General features: G+C 51.0%; 2 long non-coding RNA genes across 2 annotated transcripts; both read left to right on the top strand.

The window, feature by feature from the left end:
* Nucleotides 1–3,211: 3,211 nt before the first annotated feature.
* LOC115916992 lies at nucleotides 3,212–4,115 on the top strand. Its single transcript, XR_004061656.1, has 5 exons — nucleotides 3,212–3,341; nucleotides 3,416–3,443; nucleotides 3,531–3,698; nucleotides 3,782–3,852; nucleotides 3,931–4,115. It is a non-coding gene; the product is annotated as an uncharacterized LOC115916992 (long non-coding RNA).
* Nucleotides 4,116–4,332: 217 nt separating this feature from the next.
* LOC115916991 lies at nucleotides 4,333–7,161 on the top strand. The gene is made up of 7 exons (XR_004061655.1): nucleotides 4,333–5,026; nucleotides 5,105–5,132; nucleotides 5,220–5,387; nucleotides 5,471–5,541; nucleotides 5,620–6,713; nucleotides 6,791–6,818; nucleotides 6,906–7,161. It is a non-coding gene; the product is annotated as an uncharacterized LOC115916991 (long non-coding RNA).
* The last annotated feature ends 442 nt before the right edge of the window (nucleotides 7,162–7,603 follow it).

Raw genomic sequence — 7,603 nt, forward strand, 5'->3', positions numbered from 1 at the left:
GGCACAGTGGGTTGGGTCCCACGCTGCCAGTCTGAAGGTTGCAAGTTTTAGACCCAGCTAAGTCGTTGTGGTCAGGGTTAGGTGCTCTCAGCTTTGGTCTGGGAGAACTTCTGCACAGAAAAACTCACCCCCCGAGTTTCCTGACGCCAGTTTGCAGGAGGTGCTTGGCACTTCCAGGGCAGCCCGAGTTCTCGGCGGGGGCAGCTTTGCTCCTGGAGAAATCCCGCGCCGGCCCTCTTCCCTGTAAAACCAAACTCACCCCTGCTGCGTGTTGCTGTCTGTTCGCAGGGGGCACGTGGCACTCCAAGGGCAGCAGGAGTTCTTGGCGTCGGCAGCTGCGGTCCGTGAGAAATCGTTCTCTGCAGTTTTGGAGGCCGAATCGCAGTTCCGGCCACGGGCACACAGAGAGGAAAGACTGTTAATTTCCTTAGAAAGGAAAGTCTGGCACCCCATGGTTTAAGGGGCAGACGAAGGGCTGTGTAGGGGAAGGAACTCCTCACAGGACCTTTCTTCACCTCAACCCCCGCTCCAAGGTCTAGCAGCCCCCCATGTGACCAGCTGCTTTCAGAGGGTTACCCAGGCACACCTGCACAGGGAGCTGCTAGTCCAGAGGGGCTAACAGGGGTATCCCAAGCGTCCCTCCAGGAACTACGTTTGGAGCATCCAGCACGGACTAGGGAGCAGCCGGACCCACCTGGGCACGGAGCATCACTTTGAGAAAATGCCAAGGGAAGAGCCCTTTTGCCAAGGGGCAGCATCTGAGCAGGCCAGGCTGCATGTGGGGTTCCAGGAGAGGGCTTTCAACTTTCCCCTTTTACTGTGTCAGTCCCTCCCCAGAGCCTCCAGACCCTCCACAGCACTCCCAGAAAGGAGAGGGCTTATTAGGAGAAAAAGGGTTTAGAAAAAAGAGAAAAAGCTTCCTTTTCCATTATTTTTTGTGTTCAAACTGGGAGGGACTCTGCTTCCCCTGCAATTTTAATGGTCTCAGTTGAAAGAATCCCTGCCTTTTCTATGCTGTTAGGGGTGTTAATTGACAGGGAGTCCCCATTTTCTATTATTTCCCAGTGCAAATAAAAGGGGAAAACCTTGAAAATGTTTCTTATGGGTGTGAATTAAGGGTAGCTGCCCCCTTTTTGTTGTCCTGAGGCCTAAATTGAGGGAGAAGCCCAGCTATCCCTCCATCTTAAGGGTTTGAACTGAGGGAAAAATCCCTCTTTTTTCATCACTGGAGAGATTTAAAGTGAGGAAAACCCCTCTTTTCACAATACTTAAGGAGAGTAAATTAAAGGGCAGAAGCTATTTATTTGCCATTGTATAAGTTTCAGTAGAGCTAACTGCCCCATGTTCCATTTTTGACGGGTTCACTGGAAGGAAACTCTGCCTTTTTCAGCATTTTAAGGGTTTAAAAATACATTTCGGGCACTTCTTTCTGTGCTTTAGGACCAAGTATCTCAGAGAAGGGCGAGCCTGGCATGTACTTAACCCTTACACTGCCTGGGAGGCTTTTTGTTTTTCTTATTTTTACTTATAATGTAGATAGCCCTAATTAGAGATCCCAAGGAGACTTAGACTATTCATATCATTAGTATTCTTCTCCACCCAACTTAGTCACATATGAAGTAGTACTTAGTAGTCACTAAGGAATAATTATGTAAGTTAACAGCAAATTACCCAATTTATCTAGCTATACTGCCTAAACAGAAAAGTTTTACGTCTTACCGGTTTTCTGCCTTTTCTGCTCCAAGTAGTTGTTGCAAAAAAGAAAACACTGTTATTTTTCTGAAGAGTTTTCTTCTATAACAAGCCCTTTACTCCCCTTGAATTTGAGTCAGAGGAGCCAAACAGCTGCAGCTACTCTGAGGGCTTTTATACCCGGTGGGATTTGCCCCCTCCCTTTTCCCGGGTGCCATGGGAACGAGAGGCGGGCACCATCAGGGGTATATTAACCCCAGCCTTTGCTAAGGGCCTTCATTCCCTCCCTGGGATGTGCTGGGATAAGAGCTCTCCTCTCATTTCAGTGAAGAGGCTCTTTCAGCTTATCTGAGCTTGTTTTCAGCAGGTGTTTCTGGGCATCTAAAGCCACAGAGGCTTTGAAGGTACTGTGAAGAAAACAGCCTAGAATACAGGGAGTATTTAAGTTCAGGGTTTTATGTTTAGGGGTGGTAAAGCACATTTGTAATTTCTGGTTTTGTTCTTGTTTTGTTTTTTTATTGTTTTTAGGAGGAGTACAGCTTCCAGAGATTCCAGGTTGTGTCAAGTCCAACACTTTTTCCAGCAGATTGAGGCTTCAGGTGAGTTGAGGATTTTGATTAGGAGAGGGAGGGTGGGCAGGTATCCAGTTAGGAGTTATTGTGGGGGGTTTGCAGGCAGCAGGGTGAGAAAGGGTGTTTATTTGAGGGCCCCCCACACAAGGCTTTTCAGAAGCCTAGCAGAGGCATTCACATGTCTTACAGCACACAAGGTCATCCACTGCACTCACAGGAATGCCATTTAGCTTTGCCTTTCTCTAACTCAGGTGCCGCTCCTGATAAAGGCCACAGCCCTGGGATCAGGATGAAGCTGGAGCCTGAAGGAGCCAGGCACACTCAGGAGAGGGCAAGTAGCTGACTTGCTGGGATTTGGCCCACATAACTCTGTACTCATACTGGTTTGGTTTTTTTTTTTTTTATTGTAGCTGACTGAGAGGCTAACAGGCGATCACTGGGCCCTCTGAGGCAGACTCATTTCAGATGCAACGTGGATCAACATCACCAATCATCCAAAAGATAAGTTGGGGGCCATGGCCCAGAGATGGGATGATGGGAAAGTAGCAGGTTGGGAGTTCTTGGGACAGATTTAAAAATTAGCAGAGGGAAAAGCAATCTTCTCCAAGGGGCCTCTTAGGACAGCTAAAGGGAGAGGCTCTACTTTTGATGGCAGCTTTCAGGCAGGCAGCGCAGAACAGCGTCCATGGTGTGTTGTCCGGTGTACTGTGTTACCTAGTGTGTCTTTGGGTTCCCTTTTGCCTTTTCCCCTCGAGGCCCTCACCACAAGCATAATGTGTCGTGTTTAACATCCCCCTATTTGTCACATTCTGTGTCACGGGTGCCTGCACATGTTTGCACCGGAGCTGCTCTGCCCTGCCTCACAGCCTGCTGCAATAGGACAAGTCCAGGGACTTGCAGTTTGTGGGGTGTTGCCGGACTCTAGATGATATTCCTAGATAGGCAGAAGATGCTTGGAGCTGTGAAGTTATCCTGCAGCCCTTTGACTTTTGTCCTCACTTTCTTTCAGATGCAGAGGATAAAATCCAGGGGGAAATCCATCGACCTCCTCCTAGGTGAGGAGGTCCCCCCGAGCAGGTCAGTCACTGTTTGTCTCTGCAGGGGGAGTGTAAAGTGTGACTATCTTACAGCACTGTTCTTTGTCTTTTTAGGAAGTAAATCTGGATACCAGCAGTCAAGGTGAGCAGTGGAGAGAAGTAGTTGTTATTGCTCAGCTCTCAATTTCTGGTGCAGCTCTAAGTTTCCATTCTCGTTTGTGCGCTTTAGGCAATCCACTCGGAGTATGCCAAGCCGCCGTCACCAACCGGCCGACGCGCCGAGTTTCCTGCTCTCGTGAGCCCCGTGGATGTATTACAGGACCTGGTGATGAAGCCCTGAACTTTTCTATTTAAAGGTGCCATCCAGGTGGCCTTTGGCAACTGCCAAGGAGTCGGGGTGAGTCGGGGAAGTAGGGAGGAGGAGCGAGGGTCCACTCAGGTTTCAGCCACGAGAAATCACCTCATCTCCTCTTTACCCAGGCACCCCCTGTGACGAAGGCCTCGGTCTCGAAGCGTGTGAGCCCAGGCAGCTGGGCATTCCTAGGAGCATGGTGAGTAGCAGACTTGTGGGGGTTTTGGCCGATGGGCTGCCAAGATCAGGCACTGATGTTTGGTTTTCTTTAATCTAGCTGTCTAAGAGACCAGAGCCCGGTGACAGCAGGACCTTCCCGGCTGACGAGGTGGCCTTTCTTCGTACCTGAGACCGGCATCCCCAGATGTCTGAGAGATAAGTAGAGGGCTACGGCCCACAGAGGGGATTAAAGCAGGGTGCTGGTTTGGGAATTACCGGGAGGGGTTTTTGAGTCCGCTTTGGAGGTGGGGGGTGTTCATGAGGTGGCCCCTTAGGCCCCATAAAAGCAAAGTCTCACTTGTGATCACAGCGCTGAGGTGCGCAGGGCAGAGCAGTCCCGGTGTGTCTGGTGTCACTTGTCTATTGTGCCTTATGTGTTGTTTGTGTATCTCATGTCTTTTACCTCAGCCCTTTGAGGGGCCTGTCAGGAACCTCGGCATCATTCTTAGCATCTGCGATCTCTGCATTCCTTGGCCTGGCACCCAGGCCCTAGAACTTTGACTCGGGAGCTCAGACAGGCATCAGACTCTCTTCTCTCTTTGGAAGCATCCGGTCAGATGTCTTTTCAGGTCTTGTTCTGAGCTCCATATGGACAGCTATGCCCCGCCAGGATCCATTGTGGCGGGCTAGGACTTGAAAGAATGTGAGGACAGGTAGAGGCTTCTGACTGTAGGATTCTCGGGCGTCCATCTTTGCATTCATCTTGGAATAAATGATTCAGTTAGCATCTTCTTCCTCCAGGGTTCTCTGAGCCTCATCAGCTCACCATCGGTCTCAGCTCAGTCATGTCATTTTGCATTCTCTCAGTCCCTGCAGCCATTTTCCTTGCCAAGTGTTTTTCTCTCCGTGTCTCGTGTCCTTTGTTTGTCACGTCCTGTCCGTCCTGGGTCACGGGTGTTTGCACACATATCTGTGCCGGAGCTGCTCTGCCCTGCCGCATAGCCTGGTGCAATAGGAGAAGTCCCGGGGACTTGAAGTTTGTAATGTGGGGTGTAATTGGACTCTAGATGGGATTTGTAGATGGACACAGGATATCTGGAGCTCTTAAGTTATCCTGCAACGCTTTGACTCTTGTCCTAACTTTCTTTCAGATGCAGATGGATTAAATCTGTGCCAGAGGGCCCCATCCCAGGTGAGGGGTTTCCCCCGAGCAGGTGAGGCACCATTTGTCTTTGCAGCAGAAGTGTAAATGGTGACTCTGTTACAGCACTGTTCTTTGTCTTTCTTTCTAGGAAGTAAATCTGGATACCAGCAGTCAAGGTGAGCAGTGGAGAGAAGTAGTTGTTATTGCTCAGCTCTCAATTTCTGGTGCAGCTCTAAGTTTCCATTCTCGTTTGTGCGCTTTAGGCAATCCACTCGGAGTATGCCAAGCCCCCGTCACCAACCGGCCGACGCGCCGAGTTTCCTGCTCTCGTGAGCCCCGTGGATGTATTACAGGACCTGATGATGAAGCCCTGAACTTTTCTATTTAAAGGTGCCATCCAGGTGGCCTTTGGCAACTGCCAAGGAGTCGGGGTGAGTCGGGGAAGTAGGGAGGAGGAGCGAGGGTCCACTCAGGTTTCAGCCACGAGAAATCACCTCATCTCCTCTTTACCCAGGCACCCCCTGTGACGAAGGCCTCGGTCTCGAAGCGTGTGAGCCCAGGCAGCTGGGCATTCCTAGGAGCATGGTGAGTAGCAGACTTGTGGGGGTTTTGGCCGATGGGCTGCCAAGATCAGGCACTGATGTTTGGTTTTCTTTAATCTAGCTGTCTAAGAGACCAGAGCCCGGTGACAGCAGGACCTTCCCGGCTGACGAGGTGGCCTTTCTTTCGCACCTGAGACCGGCATCCCCAGATGTCTGAGAGATAAGTAGAGGGCTACGGCCCACAGAGGGGATTAAAGCAGGGTGCTGGTTTGGGAATTACCGGGAGGGGTTTTTGAGTCCGTTTGGAGGTGGGGGGTGTTCATGAGGTGGCCCCTTAGGCCCCATAAAAGCGAAGTCTCACTTGTGATCACAGCGCTGATGTGCGCAGGGCAGAGCAGTCCCGGTGTGTCTGGTGTCACTTGTCTATTGTGCCTTATGTGTTGTTTGTGTATCTCATGTCTTTTACCTCAGCCCCCTGAGGGGCCTGTCAGGAACCTCGGCATCATTCTTAGCATCTGCGATCTCTGCATTCCTTGGCCTGGCACCCAGGCCCTAGAACTTTTGACTCGGGAGCTCAGACAGGCATCAGACTCTCTTCTCTCTTTGGAAGCATCCGGTCAGATGTCTTTTCAGGTCTTGTTCTGAGCTGTACGGACAGCTATGCCCCGCCAGCATCCATTGTGGCGGGCTAGGACTTGAAAGAATGTGAGGACAGGTAGAGGCTTCTGACTGTAGGATTCTCGGGCGTCCATCTTTGCATCCATCTTGGAATAAATGATTCAGTTAGCATCTTCTTCCTCCAGGGTTCTCTGAGCCTCATCAGCTCACCATCGGTCTCAGCTCAGTCATCTCATTTTGCATTCTCTCAGTCCCTGCAGCCATTTTCCTTGCCAAGTGTTTTTCTCTCCGTGTCTCGTGTCCTTTGTTTTGTCACGTCCTGTCTGTCCTGGGTCACGGGTGTTTGCACATATCTGTGCCGGAGCTGCTCTGCCCTGCCGCACAGCCTGGTGCAATAGGAGAAGTCCCGGGGACTTGAAGTTTGTAATGTGGGGTGTAGTTGGACTCTAGATGGGGTTTGTAGATGGACACAGGATATCTGGAGCTCTTAAGTTATCCTGCAACGGTTTGACTCTTGTCCTAACTTTCTTTCAGATGCAGATGGATTAAATCTGTGCCAGAGGGCCCCATCCCGGATGAGGGGTTTCCCCCGAGCAGGTGAGCACCATTTGTCTTTGCAGCAGAAGTGTAAATGGTGACTCTGTTACAGCACTGTTCTTTGTCTTTCTTTCTAGGAAGTAAATCTGGATACCAGCAGTCAAGGTGAGCAGTGGAGAGAAGTAGTTGTTATTGCTCAGCTCTCAGTTTCTGGTGCAGCTCTAAGTTTCCATTCTCGTTTGTGCGCTTTAGGCAATCCACTCGGAGTATGCCAAGCCGCCGTCACCAACCGGCCGACGCGCCGAGTTTCCTGCTCTCGTGAGCCCCGTGGATGTATTACAGGACCTGGTGGTGAAGCCCTGAACTTTTCTATTTAAAGGTGCCATCCAGGTGGCCTTTGGCAACTGCCAAGGAGTCGGGGTGAGTCGGGGAAGTAGGGAGGAGGAGCGAGGGTCCACTCAGGTTTCAGCCATGAGAAATCACCTCATCTCCTCTTTACCCAGGCACCCCCTGTGACGAAGTCCTCGGTCTCGAAGCGTGTGAGCCCAGCAGCTGAGCATTCCTAGGAGCATGGTGAGTAACAGACTTGTGGGGTTTTGGCCAAGATGGGCTGCCAAGATCAGGCACTGATGTTTGGTTTTCTTTAATCTAGCTGTCTAAGAGACCAGAGCCCGGTGACAGCAGGACCTTCCCGGCTGACGAGGTGGCCTTTCTTCGTACCTGAGACCGGCATCCCCAGATGTCTGAGAGATAAGTAGAGGGCTACAGCCCACAAAGGGGATTAGAGCAGGGTGCTGGTTTGGGAATTACTGGGAGGGGTTTTTGAGTCCATTTGGAGGTGGGGGGTGTTCATGAGGTGGCCCCTTAGGCCCCATAAAAGCGAAGTCTCACTTGTGATCACAGCGCTGATGTGCGCAGGGCAGAGCAGTCCCGGTGTGTCTGGTGTCACT

Source organism: Camarhynchus parvulus, unplaced genomic scaffold (genome assembly GCF_901933205.1).
Source record: "Camarhynchus parvulus unplaced genomic scaffold, STF_HiC, whole genome shotgun sequence".
NCBI lineage: Eukaryota > Metazoa > Chordata > Aves > Passeriformes > Thraupidae > Camarhynchus > Camarhynchus parvulus.